At 43.5% G+C, this 14,972-nt stretch overlaps 1 long non-coding RNA gene across 2 annotated transcripts; it reads left to right on the top strand.

Annotated features, from left to right (window-relative positions):
• Positions 1-399: 399 nt before the first annotated feature.
• LOC122461969 lies at positions 400-13,779 on the top strand. 2 transcript variants are annotated; one of them, XR_006284278.1, is made up of 4 exons: positions 400-537; positions 2,269-2,359; positions 6,596-6,641; positions 9,415-9,496. It is a non-coding gene; the product is annotated as an uncharacterized LOC122461969 (long non-coding RNA). The 2 variants fall into 2 exon arrangements; XR_006284279.1 differs by lacking the exons at positions 6,596-6,641; positions 9,415-9,496 and adding an exon at positions 13,695-13,779.
• Positions 13,780-14,972: the final 1,193 nt, after the last annotated feature.

Here is a 14,972-nt window from a genome sequence, read left to right as displayed (position 1 = left end):
CCTTTATCCCCACCTCACCTCAGTCTTTGGCTACTGCCAGTCACCATTTAACCCCCGCTTCCTGGGGCGGACTACAGTATAATTACCACTCATCATCAGCAAGGAGGATCTGGACCTGCTGCTTCTGCCTACCCTTGGGCTTCCCTCTGCAACCCCAGTACCCTTTTCCTAGGCCTTCATCAAGGCCTGCAGCCTGGGGTTTTCTCAGGCTGGAGCTCCCCAGGTCCTCTGGCCTTTCCCCAGCACTGCTCCACTTTAGGTACCCTGCTCAGCTCCCAGCAGTCAGGCCCCTCCCTCTCAACATCTAGAGAGAGTGTGTCCTCCTGGCCCACTGCCCTCTTATAAAGGCCAGCTGGGCCCTGATTGGGGCATGACCGCATCTGTGGCTGTTTCCGCAATCAGCCGAGGCTTGCTGCTTTCCCTAGCAGCAGCCCTCTCGCAGCCTCAGCCCTCCCCCAGAACTGACTTCAAGCCCTTCAGGGCAGGAGTGGGTGACCAACCCGCTACACCTCCTTCCAAGGAACATGGATTTGGCAGGTAAATTGTCTCCAGGCTGCCCTTAGAATTTTAAGCCAAACTATTTTCTTTCTTCTCTCTTGTTACCATGAGACAGAATGGAGCAACAATGCAGCTGAACAAATTAAAGAAACTTTCTTGGGATCCTCAATTTTCAATTAATATCTTTTCTCTGACCAGTTCTCAAACTCAATCAGCAATAGAGACCAAAGTACATAATGGCAGCGTCTAGCATCTCTGCCTTAGGTTTTGGTTAGTTTATTCCCTCTTCAGTATGTCTGCAGGCTTGTTTCATGAAGATACCACCTTTCTAAAAGGACACAGACAAGCCATTGTCATCACAGTGGGGCTATCGTATCTAGCACTGTCCTCTTGCTGTTAGATCCTGGATTAAATGTTAGTTATCAGCTGCCAGGAACAATTTTTTTTTCCTTCTGCAGCTGTAAAAAGAGTCTGTCGTCCTGGAGTGCTTTGAGAAGGCTGAGGATTCTTTCTGCAACCAGTCATTCTGAGGAACTGTAAGGAATTGACATCAGGGTGCCCTAAGCCCTTTGTGGTTTTGGACTCCTTTATCTCTGCAGAGCCTTAAACCTGTTTACTCTCAGATAAGCACAGCAGCTCCTTACTGTGATTTTTCACTGTGATATTGCTCTGTCTGTTGTCTGAGGACAGTTTAAAGTCAAGGCTCGATATTAATTTACAGTGTTTTTCTCCTTGGGTGACGGTAGCTTCCTCTTTCTTCAACTGGCAACTCAGTAGTGAGGGTTCAACTTGAAAAGCTTCTGAAAGTCAGTGCATTTTGACTAAGCACCCAAAAGTCTGGATATTTATTAAGGATTGTCCATGTTATTTAAATACCTCAGGCTCCTTCACTTCACATCTTGAGACACGCCCCCTCCCCACCCTGCTCTTCATACAACCCCCCTGACTCTGCTTCCCTTGAGCCATGCTCTGCAGCTCTGGTAGGCATTTAGGCCTGCTACCCCTATCCAATCTACAGCCTTCTTCATGAGTGGTAGGAAGGAAATCCCATTCCTTCCCCCTACCACCAACCATCCTTATATCCCATGCTCATCTTCAGAATGCAACATGGGTGCCTACTGCACTTCCCTGGTGCAACAGGACTCCACAGACTTCTTTATTGCATCCTGCTGACTGCTTTTAAGGCAGCTTGGGGGCTGCGTTGGTTGTGTCATGGCCCAGAGGGCAATAATATGGAAAAATCCCAGTGTATGTGGACTCCCATCTTTCATTCATCATCACACGAGCCACTAACCTAGTAGGAACATTCACTATTCTCATGTGGACATCATAAATGAAATGGCTGGATATCACCGCTGTATGACGGATATTTTATTACTGCCAGTCTGAAATAACTGGCAGCCGCAAATGTCAGGCAAAGAAGTTGCATTAAAATGCCTGGCCAAAGCAGTATTGCATTGGCTCAGCCGCATCAAGTGCCGCAGACTTAGGATGAAGGAGAGAAAACTCTCAGAACCTTGAGGAAGGGTCCTACTGGGAGAAGTGGGGAAATGTTTTTTTCAAATGAGTGGGGATAAGTTCCCACCAACCTTCTCCCCCTTGACTGGGAATCTTCACCTGGAAACACAATGGGAAGGATTGGTAGCACTGGATTCTTGGATTGATAGGAGCAGCCAGCAGAGCAGCACTATTAGGTACTGCCTAGTGAGTGATTAAAGAGTACTTCTAACTGCATTTGTTTCTAACAGGAATTGGGGCACTCTGTTGCAGGTGTGAGACAGACACTCAGGACTTCTGGAGAGGAACTTGTTCAAGGATAGAATTGACTGGAATGGAGAAAGGTTGAAGTTCAATGAATCAGGTATTTTGAACTTGCCTATTCAGGAGAGTTTAATCTGTGATTTACCAACAGTATCATGAACCACTGGGGGTTATGTCTTCACTACACAGTTAGACCTAGGTGCTGAGCACTCAGGTTAGCCTCATCTGGATGTGAACAACCCCATGGCAAAGTCTAACCCACATTAGTTTTGTAAATTCCAGGAGAATTTGTCTGCCCTTCAAGGGGAATTGTGAGAAGGGTATTGGAGGAGCTGTCAGCTTGAGTGATTTCACCCGCAACCTCACTGCAAAGTGGGCAGGTCCTAAGTTGAAGCAGGGCTCAGGTTTTAATTTATACACCCCAGATGAATACAATAACCAGGGCTTAAAGCATCTCCACCTCCAGGTCAGCGTGTCTGAATGTGAATGGAAGGGCTGTGCTGGGGTTAAAACCTGTGTAAAAGCCCAGATTAACTGGGCAGTGAAGACATGCCCAGAGAGGCCTCACTTGTCATTACTGTAGGCTAAGTACAGTTAATGTTACACTGCAAAGACATTGTCTATTTCCTTGAGCTAAGGAAATGCCCCCTAAAAGGCAAAACTATTGAATGATTGTTGATCATTTATGGACGGAATTGGAGAGCTGCCGGTATTACTATATTCTTGAAATCCTTATGAAAAATGATCCTCCTAAAATCCAAACAGTTGGAGGTTTAATTAAATTAGCCATTTCCCTTAGCTGGTGCTTAGCACCAAGGAGCCTTGCCAAACTAAGAGGAGTGGTTAAGAACAGAACTTGTCTTATTGCCAGAAGGTCATGCTGTTCAGCAGAATTTTGTGATATATTTGTAATCAGGAGTGATGGTCTAAGCTGCTGTTGTGCACTTCTTATAAGAATGCCAAGTTATTAGATTACTTGTGATTTGTGCTTTAAATAGCAGCTTCTTAGAGTGGGATGCTACAGCAGCCAGGTTCGCTATATGGTGCATCTCTCAAATGCCAGCAAAAAGAGGGAGACAGGAAAGGAATAAATGTAATAATAAAGGGAAAAATTCTAGCTGGATTCTGCCATGCAACCCCCATCAATCTCAAGGGGATTGCACACGGTGTGTAAATCAGAGTAGGATCTGGCCCACAGAGCTTAATGGTCTGAAATTCCTTCTCTATCTTTTTAAATAGGGAAAAAAGAAGATAAGAGACTGATTCAGGTTAAAATAAAAAGGGCATCCACTTTCTTTAGGGGTTGTGTACTTCTCTGAAAAGTTTATACAGGAGATTTCTTTTGCCCCTCCTGGGAATTAAATATGTAGGTGTAGGGGATGAATCTCACTGTAGTTTTAATGATAATGGTCAGGGAAAAATGAGGATATGTGCAAACAGAGTCAAGTAGCTGGGCTCCATTCAGCTTCATGGCACGTCACAGAGTTTCCATCCAGGCATTTTTAATGCGTCCATCACTACTATCGAGGTGCCTCAGGCAATGATTCCAACCAGATTTCAGAAGCTCTGACAGAGTCCAGACATCCAGTGACGAGTGGCTGAAGAGAAGAACTATTGTGTGTGATTCTAAGGCTTTACAGTTCTCTTTCCTGAAAGCTCTGTGTGGAGAATGGGTGAACAGCATTCCATTTGCTGAACAAAAGCCAAGGGAGGAGCCTACACATTTTTTCTAAATTGCAGGCTGGTTTCCAGTCTGCAGCAGGTGAAGCAGGCACCCAGACTGCAGCTGAAGGCAATGACCAAAGCCAGTCAAATCAGTACAAAAGCAGGAGTTGTCACAAACATTGCAGGTTGAGAGTAAGAAAGGTAATAAGAGATAAGGCAACTTGGGAGAGTAAAAAGAGCAGAGAACAAATATCCAGTCGCCCTAGCTGCCAACAAAGGTATCCTGTTCTTGGGGAGGAGCAACGGAAAATGGAGAATAGACAAATGACAGGCAATCCTGCCTATACCCTCAGATAACTGTATGACCATTCCTGCAGCCCTGAAGCTGTAGCAACCCTTGTTGCTCCTGCATCCCTAGAGAGGTCAATGCCCAGTGGATTTATGCTTCAGTCTGTGCTTTATCCAAAAGCCCCACTCCACAGGGAAGGACAAATAGGTCCTTCTCTGGAGTGGCACTCACCACGCAGTGGGTACACACACCTCCTGCGTGGGCTCTCCTGACACTGCCTCTCCTGTCACACAGTGGTATCAACACCAGTTCGGGTGCATCACTGCTATGGAGGAAGGGGTTGGATTTGCCTCTCTGTTCTGCACAACTCCCACTGGAGTCCAGAACTGAGAAGAGGCTTCAGGTTTTAGCCAAAGAAAATGCATCAAGTCTAAAAAACCCTCAAACCTCTTAGTACGACGGATTCATAAATGCAGCGAAGTGATGCCAGTAAGACATCAGGAAATAATGGACAAACATGAACACAGTAAAGGATTCAGCCCTTTTTATTCAGCTCTGCATGGTGATTCAACAGCTTCCACAGCTCCTTCCTGCTAAATTATACATTCTTCAAAACGGTACTGAGAAGTTTTACAAATGGATATTCATCAACATGTCAGTAAGCTACAAACATCCAAGTGCTGACTTCATACCAGAAACAACAAAATTCTGTGCTCAGCACTTCCCAAAAAGTGTTTCCAGGAGCTCTGACAGAGGAAAAATGAGGAAGAGATCGATCTGCATGTCTAGAGAGACGACTGTGCTAGTAAAAAAAACTAAACTAGAATTTTGGGCGACAGTAGGAAATCTAGAAGCAACAGTTACAATAAAAGCCAGAGAAAATGCTACCAGTCTGAATGTTCTGTCAAAATAAGCAGCAACACACAGATCTTGTCAAGAGACATCCTTGTAACCTGCTCAAGAAAATCATTTATTTGTACATAGGAGGCTGAGTTAACAGAGCCAATCATGACAGAGACCTGCTTCCAAGCTTTATACTAAGACTAGATGCAAATTTTATACAAATGGGCTGTAGCTGCCCGTGTTCTCAGCAGCTCTCTTTGACTGGATCCCCTTTCTCCTTTCCTCAACAGAAGCCCTGATACCAAAAATTGATATTTATATAACAATTCAAGAGAAGGGTTCACTTACCACCATTACCTTGTCTTCAGCAATGTGCTATATCAACTTGCTGAACTGGGCTATAAAAACATCTCTCCTCTTAATGAGTTTGCATATTGTATAAGGAATTAGACTTGGCAGTAACAGTAAGGTCAGATACACAAGCACCAATGGGGAGCCTTGTAAAATCTGATACTCCAAACGACGTGGTTCCCACATGTCAAAATGCAGGATCAAGCCCAGAAAATAAACAGTCACAAACAGTGGACAGGAACAGAGCATTTTTTATATTTTACCTTTCCTAGTTCCAGCTGAGGCATTTAGCTATGACAGTGATGGGTGCCATACAATAGCAGCATTCCCCAGACTTTCCAAGGCTGAACTGTTCCACCCTGTCATGACCATAAAATCAGTCACATCTTCCCTCCACAATTCTTTGTGGCACGGCAGGCCTTTTTTAATGTATACATCTCACCCCAGCTATGCCTTCATGCCCCGCATTTTGGGAAATGCTGTAAAAGACAGATCAGGATAAGGGAAGAGCCAGATTCCCAAATAATATCCTGCAGTATTTCCAGCCCCACTTTTCACATTCAAACAGCCAGTTCTTATCTCAGTTATATCACTGCAAGACCAGAGCTATACCAGATTTAGGGCCCTCCAAAGCCCTCTGAAGCCAATGAAACATCAGAATGTTATTGTTCTTCTCCAAAACATGCAAAGCTACTACACTATTCTGAGGTTCACCCAGAACAACGTTGATGCTGGAGGTAACATTTTTTTGAGCATGAGCTCAGAGCATAGCAATCTGACTTTCCTGCAAGGCTAGCAAGCAGCAGGATAAGTGATGTTTACAAACTGGAAGCCTATTGGTTGTAACTTAGAGGGGGAAGGGGAGTAGAAATAAAGTTTATTAAGGTTAAATAACGGGAGATAACTTTCCTGTTATAGATGTCATTAAGTGACCATATGCAGCATTTTCCAATTTAAATAATACACAACTTTCATCTGAACGATGTTCAAAGTAGGCCAGTATCAACCATTAAAAGCATTAGGCTGACTCATTATACCAGATAAGTGAGCTGTCAGTAAACGGAACATGTGATTAAAGACATTGAGGTTACATGGACATTTGGGAAATACTGAGATTACACTTTCAGTTTATTAAAATTGCATGAACACCAGCTTTACCAAGGGAACCTTCCTGTTCATTTCTTTTAGCATGTGCCTGGGCCAGATGAGGAATCCAATGTCATTATCAGAACAGGTACAGTAGAGGTACTGGAGGAACATGTGAATTTTGTTTTTCTAAAGACATTGTGTTTCTTTCAGCATTTGAGGTAAGAATTGCAATAGTGGCAAACTATGTAAAAATACTGTATAACATTACTTTTTGTGACTATAGACACAAATCACTAGATTGTACCTGAAGTCAAATGAATCCCATTACAGTCAGACACAGGCATGATACATCTGCTAGCTAGCTGATACTAAGCAGTAGGGACATGCTGGTATATTTTATTTCCCAGTGCCCACCCACTGAGACCCCAGTGATCTCATACATGTTCTGACCCTCTCTTTCGCTTCCCCCCTGGGATCAGTTCAATGCCTTCACAAAGCAGACATTGTAGAAACGATGGTGCCAGGGAGTCAGTGTTTCTGTTACTCATAATGTAATCCCTGGAAGTAGTGAGTCTTTTCAGTGACAGAAAGGAACAGATGGCAACCACCATTCCCAGCAGGCAGGGAAAGGGGCAGGTGTCAGAACATCCACCCTAACCTGTAGAGCAGCAAGTGCTCTTCTGTTCAGAGTCACCTGGGTCTCCAAATAGCCACCTGTGATGCAAGTAAATAAGCAAGTAAAGATAAGTCATATAGTAATGATAGTTAAGGGAAGTCATGGTACTGATCATTATAGGAGCGGAAGCCCACAGAGCAGATTCCCACACTTCAAGGACTGTAAGATAGTGTACTCACCACCTGGAGCACCTCCTTGTGTCAGGACATGATGCTGCAAAGGGGCCCTCACCTCCAGTGCCTCCTGCTGGCCATCTGCCTCTCACTGGGTCTTCTGGGGCTTGGCCCTCTGGCAAAGTCACAAAGTTCAATCTCCTTCTGGGATACCAAAAGGTCCAACTGAACGTCTAAGCTAAACAGCTAACTAATATTTCTTTCAGCCCTCTCAGGCTCCACTGAAGTGCTCTCACTGCTGCCACATCAAAGCCTTCCTCCCAGGAGCCTAACCTGCTCCTGCTGGTGGGCTTGCATGTCCCTTCCTCAGGAGCTGATAGAGGCCCTGGGCCCAGAGTCTGCTCTGGGTTCTGGCCCTGTATTAAGCACCTAGACCTGCTTCTTCAGACATGCTGCTCTTTGCTTGGCCGCTTGCTAGCTCCAAGTCCTGTCATGCTGCTCCCCCACAGCCTATGCTTAACACAGCCTCCCTTTGGTTCTCAGACTCTGGGTTCTCCCTTTGGTGCTGAATAAATAAGTCTTCCACCCCTCTCAGGTTCCATTGAAGGTCTTTCACTGACCCTACCTCAGGGCCTTCCTCACAAAAGCTTAAACTGCTTCTGCAGAGTTCCTGTCTTAACCGGTTTTCCCCCACTACTCTCTCCCAGGGACTCTGGCAGCATCCCCCAACATTCCCTGTGGCGCCCTAGCTCAGGGCTCCCCAGTACAGGATCCTGACCCTGATTCCTGTGAGTTCTCCTGCCTATGGAAAAGTCCTACCTTCTTTGCAATCTCTCCCCTCACTGGAACCTAACTCGGTTCTCCATTCTATATAGTCTTTTCCAAACCATTTCACAGCTGGGGTCACTAATTATCACTAAGTGGCCCTATATCAGCTGCGGGCTAGCTGCTGGGACACAGGCATGACTGAGCCTTAAAGGGCCAGCCAGCCTATGACAATGACTTAATGATCCAAAGGTTTCCACCAGCACAGTTAAATTATTTTACATTCATTAGCAAAGACAGACCATGCATTTCTGCAGAACGTTTCATTTCAGGGCCCAAAACAAACACTGCTGTAAGTTAAAATACTATCACCCCCTTTCAAAAGGTGGGGAAAATGAGGATTAAGTGATGTGCCCAAGACCACATGGCAAGGCTGTGGGAGGACCCACATAGAGAACCTTGAACTCCTGCCTCATAATCCCACACTTAACTTAAATGATTTACAAGCCATGCCCAGAAATCACTTTACCCATCAGTAAGATGCAGCCATCTCCAGAGTGAAACATGGTATGTGTTTAACAGTGTGCAGCAGTTTGGGACAGGAAGTGAAGAATACTTTATCCAACTGACAAAACTTCCTTTTTGGAATTTGTCCAGGATCCCAAAACACCTCTACCTTTTTTCAAAGTTCGGTCTAATCTTTAATGAATCTGAATGATCAGGTATTTCACCAGTTGATACCTGCAATGCCCCCTCCATAATGCTGGAATGTTATCTTGGGATTGACTCAAAGGGTAAAGTGCTACCAAGTTAAATGACCAAACTCTGCAGCACCAAGCATTCCTTGGTAGCCTCCCATCCAATCACTCGGTATGCTAGCGCTGGTGAATTTGTGAAATCTGACAGCAGACAGAACAAGTTCATACAACACTATGCCATTTTTACAGGTCTTCTTTCCACTGTAAAACAAGGCGAAGGCGATCAGAGGCTTCTTTCTAATGGATTTCTCCCTATAATCAAAAGTTTTTTGGCCTCAGGCAAAATCCCAATCTTTCCTTTTCCAAACACAGAACCTGTTTGTCTTGTTTGAAATTTGATCTGAATTAGTTCTATCATGTCCCCTTCACTATAGATGTGTAAACACAGCATGGATAGCTGTCTGAATTGGGAACCCTGCCCTTAAGAAACACACTTAATGCATATGAAGAGTGCTTTGGCATGCCCATCTGCTTGGTTGGCATTGTGTCCCCATTAATAATTTTGTCAGATTCTTACTACAGGCACAGGTGCAGGGCTACTGATGGTTTTTAGCAGGCATCCTACACCACACTGAATATGTCATTTCTATTTCTCTTCTGTGCCAGAAATAAAGTTTTGGGACCACATGCCTCTTTAACTTCTTTTATCTGATTCAAGAAGAACCAAAACCCAGCAGAAGAAAGGAAGGTACAGAGTTCACAAGCACTGCTAGCTGCCAACAAGACAGCTTGCATTGCATCAGATGACTAAAGAACCCATGAAGGTCAAATGATTTGGTTGTGTGAAGACCAATGTCAGTGAGGAATGCAGCATAAAGGCCTATAGCAGAAAATGTCATTGTGGTATGAAGGAGACAATTTGAGCCAAAAAATAAACAAATTTGTAGTGCCCAATATACATGGACTGTTCTGACTCTGAATAGGCAGCCCGTTATAGGGGCAACAGACAGGCCAAATCACAGCATGTTAAAAAATGTTATATATATTTGCTGTGAAGTAGACGTGCACACTTGATTGTGTATGGCACAGCTGAAGAGAGGAACACAAACACAATGGTCACTATCAGAAGTAAACCTGTCGCCACAGTGATATCTATGATACCACAATATTTTCCCATTCTTATTGCAGGAATTCCCTTCTGCATCTCTGATATGTCTAGATCCAATCCTGCAAAGTGTTGTGTGCCCTCAGCACCCGTTGAGAATTGGGGAACATATAGCCTCTGCCAAGAGTTGCTCAATACCTCACTAGAAAGGACACACTGTGTGATAACAGCTGGTAAATGTTGACTTGTTCATGGTGACCACTAAATGTCAACTTTTGTTACCTCCATGTAGCTAAAAAGTGTGAGCACAGTTTCTTGGGACTTACAGGGGCTGATGTCTGAGTAGCAATATAGTAGAAAAAAGATGTCCATTTCTTTATAAAGATGCTTCCATGCTGTCTCTGAAGCACCTTCCATGTAGGTAAATCCATCCCTATTTAGCAAAGCATGCATGCTTGAGTGCTTTGCTGAATAGGATAATTTGCTGACTCGGGTTTCTAGGTATACTCACTTGAATCTGTGTAACATCAATAGTGCAGGGCTACCTTATATGTCTGAGTAGAGGGAAGACATGATTCCTTGACTTTTGCTTTTCAAAGTGGTATAAAAATATTTGCTGAAGCCTGACATCCAAGCTCTCCCACAGCAATGCAGGGATATAATTTGGTCCTGACTTTTAGGAATGTTGGGTACCCACAATTCTGTTTGAAATCCATGGGAGTAGCAGGTGCTTTGACGATCAGGATCTTTACTTTTACATAAGATTGGAGCTTTAGAGCAAAACCTGAGGCAATCAAAGGACTTGTTCAAATAAAGAGGATGATTTTCATAGTTTCATAAAGTTTAAGGCCAGAAGGGACTATTAAATCATCTAATCTGATCTCCTGGCATTACATTTCACCTTGATACCCCTATATGGAGCCCAAAGACTGTAATTAGACTAAATCATTTCAATTCTCAGGAGACTAAACTGTTGTGCACCACAGGCAGAGCATAGGAAAGCCCAACGTCAGCAATGCAATCAATTCCCTGCCACCAATGCCCAAGATCCATGAAGTGGCAGAACCCCAGGTTCCTGCCAATCTGACCTGGGGGAAAATGTCTTCCTAACCCCAAATCTGTAAATAAGCTTGACCCTGAGTATATGAATGTCACAGAGTAGTTGGTCCTTTTGAAGAGATGGGCCTCAGTCCACATGTGACAAGCTTAATTCAGGCATGTGGTATATGAGGAAGAGGCCTTGAGGCACAAAGGGCTGCAGGTGGCTGTTGGCAGATGCCTGCAAACACTGCAGGGAGTAAGAAAGCTCCTGCAGGGCCCTGACTCAACAGGAGGGAAAACATCAGTGTGAGAGACCTGTGCAGAAGGCAGAGAAGGCCAAACTCCAGGCAAGAAGTGCTGTGCGAGCAGAAAGATAGACCCTCAGGGAGGAAGGCCTGTACCCATCTTGGAACTGGAGTGGAAGAGAGTTTGAACTCTGAAGGGAAGACAGACCCTTACGAAGAAGGGGCAGAGCTTTGACTTTGTAGGTTTGTGTTCCATTTTGAAAGACTTTGCAGGATTTAATAAATTGGACCCCAGAAGTGGGGTGTTTTGAATATCTGGAGTGTGTGAACATTATAAGACATTTCATTCTGAGTGAAGCGGAAACCAAGGCATTTAAATTTGAACAAAATTATGGATTTTAAGGCTTTAAAATTTTTTTTAGCCATTTGAATTTATTCAGTTGCACAAAATTATAGAGGCTGGACAGCGGGAAGAAGTCAGACAATAATTATTCAGTGATGGTAGATAAAGCTTTTTAACTGTTAAATCACAAATTGTCAAGATCACATGTCAAAAAATATGAAGTAAATATCCTTAAATCAAACTCTACTAAGTTCTCAAGCAGCATTTTTCTTACTTCGCCCATCTGTAATTTTTCGATGGAAATATTGTTTAGTTGGTTTGTGTGTGTATGGTGAAGTCAACATTTACTGACATTTACAGATAAAAATTGAATCCTTCCAAGCCGATATGTTATAGATTACTCCAAGGATTGGCACCTGTTGGCATGCGGCCCTCCAGGGTAAGCCCCCTGGCGGGTTGGGCTGGTTTATTTACCTGCCACATCTGCGAGTTTGGCCAATTGCAGTTCCCACTGGCTGTGGTTCACCACTCCAGGCCAATGGGGGCTGCGGGAAGCAGCAGCCAGAACATCCCTTGGCCTGTGCCGCTTCCCGCAGCCCCCATTGGCCTGGAGCGGCGAACCGCAGCCAGTGGGAGCTGCAATTGGCTGAACCTGTGGACGCAGCAGATAAACAAAGCGCCCCGGCCTGCCAGGGGGCTTACCCTGGCGGGCCACATGCCAAAGATTGCCGATCCCTGGATTACTCTCATATGAAAGTTCACTTAGAAGACCCATGTCAACGTAACTAGCATCTGTTAAAACATTATCATAACTGAACATTGACAAATCCTCTAGATTAGGGATTAATTAGTATGGGCTAGACTGATGCTTTGCAGCTAGCCCCATCTAAGTGGTGGAACGTAGGTCCACTGCTCCACTAATAGCATGGGGAAGGAATTACACCTTTTTGAGTCATTATTGCTTTCCCTGCTTCTGCCTAGCTCCAAAGTGGGTATTAATGTCATACAGGGGCAGGGCCATCCTGTAGCAGATTCCTTTCCCCACGCACCTTCTGAATTATGCTGGCCAGCACACTGAGGGAGGTGGAGCCAAAGTTTTGCCAGTTCCCACGTCTCTCTTTGTCCACTGCTCAAGAGGTGGGGAGCATGATACCCAGTTACTCCTGAACCCGGGGTCTGGAATGGCTGCCTAGGGCATTAATAGGGATTGCCGGGGGAGATGACAAATTCTCCTCATGCCTGCATTCCCCTGCCTGGACAGGCCAGAATTTGTTCCCCCATTAAATTAGCTACAGGAAGATCTGTATTTTATTTGTAAAGGAGAGTTATCCATGTGCTTAAGTTCACATCAAATTCCCATGGAATGGAAGGTAATTTTTATGAGTTAAAAAAAGTAATTTTGCCACCAAAATATAATGTTTCTGGGTTATGCCCATGTTTTCCCTTTCCATAAGCACAAAAAGACAAAATGGAAATAATAATAATGCCCTTCATTGAATTTGGAGGCTGTGAGGGAACATCCCTTCCTTTGTATGTGAAAGTTGAGCATTTACTTGTTGTTATTAAAATCCTCTACTGTCTTTCATCCTCTAACCCTTTCTGTTGTGACTTTTCTGGTGGCATCTTTCCCTGTAGAAGCCTGCTGTGCTCTGAGAGAATTCTTTTCACTTCTAAATATAATCCTGCTATTATCTGAATTACTAAAATGCATAGACACAAAATAATGATTTGCATGAATAGATTTACTATACATGAATGCATAATTACGAGCCGTAAAAGACTGTGCATTAACCAAAAACATCTTTCTACTGAACATAACTGGCACTATCAATTACAATATTGATACATATAAAATTAATTATCCCCTTCCCACACAGCAGCGGAGTTCAGGGACTTCACAGCTCTCTGCAGATTCTCTGCATTTACCAGATGTATTGCTTCTTCCAGGTTGCATAAATCTGTGGTTTGATTAGAAACCTTAAATTTTGAAAGCTATAAAATAAGTCACTTTATGGCAAGTATTAAGTGGGATAAACTCTGCTGTATATGTAATAGATTATAGTCCAGTTAAATCTGAAGGCCTTAGGAAAGACTCTTTAAAGTAACCTTTCTTGCCTGAATCATGCTGAACTCCAAATTTCATTTGATAAAATGTAAGAAGTGTGTATTAATAATACAGAGCTGGGTTAACTGGTTTTCCTTTTTTCCTCAGTTGAACACAACCTCTTTTCAAAACCAAATTGAGTTGGCACAGAAAACTTCCTTTGGGCCAGGACACCACCAAACCAATCAATAAAGGTGTTAACAAGACTTTTTCTTGCTGTATTTTTCAAGGAAACTTATAACAAAATGTGACAGACTCCTATTTGCATTATAAACAAACATCTAATTTGCTCATTCATAGCTTATTTGCAACCTAGGCTAATGAGACAACTAAATATTCATGAATTTCTAGAATATTACACTCAGTTTAAAGTTGGAATTTATGACCAAATATTTGACCAAATATACACAAATTCATGACTTCCACTATTGTATTACACAGTAAAAGTGCAGTAAAGTCTTAAGTAGAATCCAACTGTTTATATATAGGCTCCATCTTTTCTAATGTCTTTTAATATTTGTTGCATATTACAACCTACACATTCACTAACAAATGATGCTAAATAAGTTGTAGTTACCCTGTGTTCTCTTTTATTTCCTAAAAGCAAGAAGCCAAATATTGTAATAATCTCTTTTTCTGAAGGGGATTCCTGGAATAGAGTTTTGCAAAATGGCCCTCAGTCCATTCCTGACCCAAATTCTTCAGTCACCCAACAGCCCTGTAGCTAATAATATCCTATGGCTAAGACTCCCTACTTCTTTCAGATTCTTAGGGCCTTTGGTGGGAAAAGAGAGAGAAATAAAATTGGCAACATTACATAAAAACACAAATACGGGACGGAGAAACAATTTCCACATCGCTCTTCAAATTCAGATCTGCCTGTAGTTATGCACCACTGTGCTACCGGCACATCATTTCACAAAATGAGTGGCAATGAGCTTCTGCCTGTATACCTATGAGCTGAATGGATCCCTTAGTTTCCTTACTCAATTTCCTTTCCCCTTCAGATTCCTCTTAACCCTGCCCTCAGTCCATTCCTGACCCAAATTATTGTGTCACCCAACAGCCCTGTAGCTAATAATATCCTATGGCTAAGACTCCCTACTTCTTTCAAATTCTTAGGGCTTCACGCAGAGGGATTTTCCAGAACTTTAAAAAATCAGCCTAAGTTTCACAGTGACGTGACCCAGTGACCATAACTTCTGGTCCAACCTTTTGGTCTTCCTCCCCAAGAGGTTCTCCCCACAGGAGCACAGGGCCCCAGGTATATTTTAACAAATACTGAGAGCCTGTAACTTCCTTGGACTTCAGCACCTCCCATGAGATGCTTAGTCCTTTGCAGGGAAAATCAACTTCTGTTATGGCATCTGACTGTAGAATGGGATA

This window comes from Chelonia mydas, chromosome 10 (assembly GCF_015237465.2).
Source record: "Chelonia mydas isolate rCheMyd1 chromosome 10, rCheMyd1.pri.v2, whole genome shotgun sequence".
Classification (NCBI taxonomy): domain Eukaryota; kingdom Metazoa; phylum Chordata; order Testudines; family Cheloniidae; genus Chelonia; species Chelonia mydas.
This window is presented reverse-complemented; position numbering and strand designations above follow the sequence as displayed.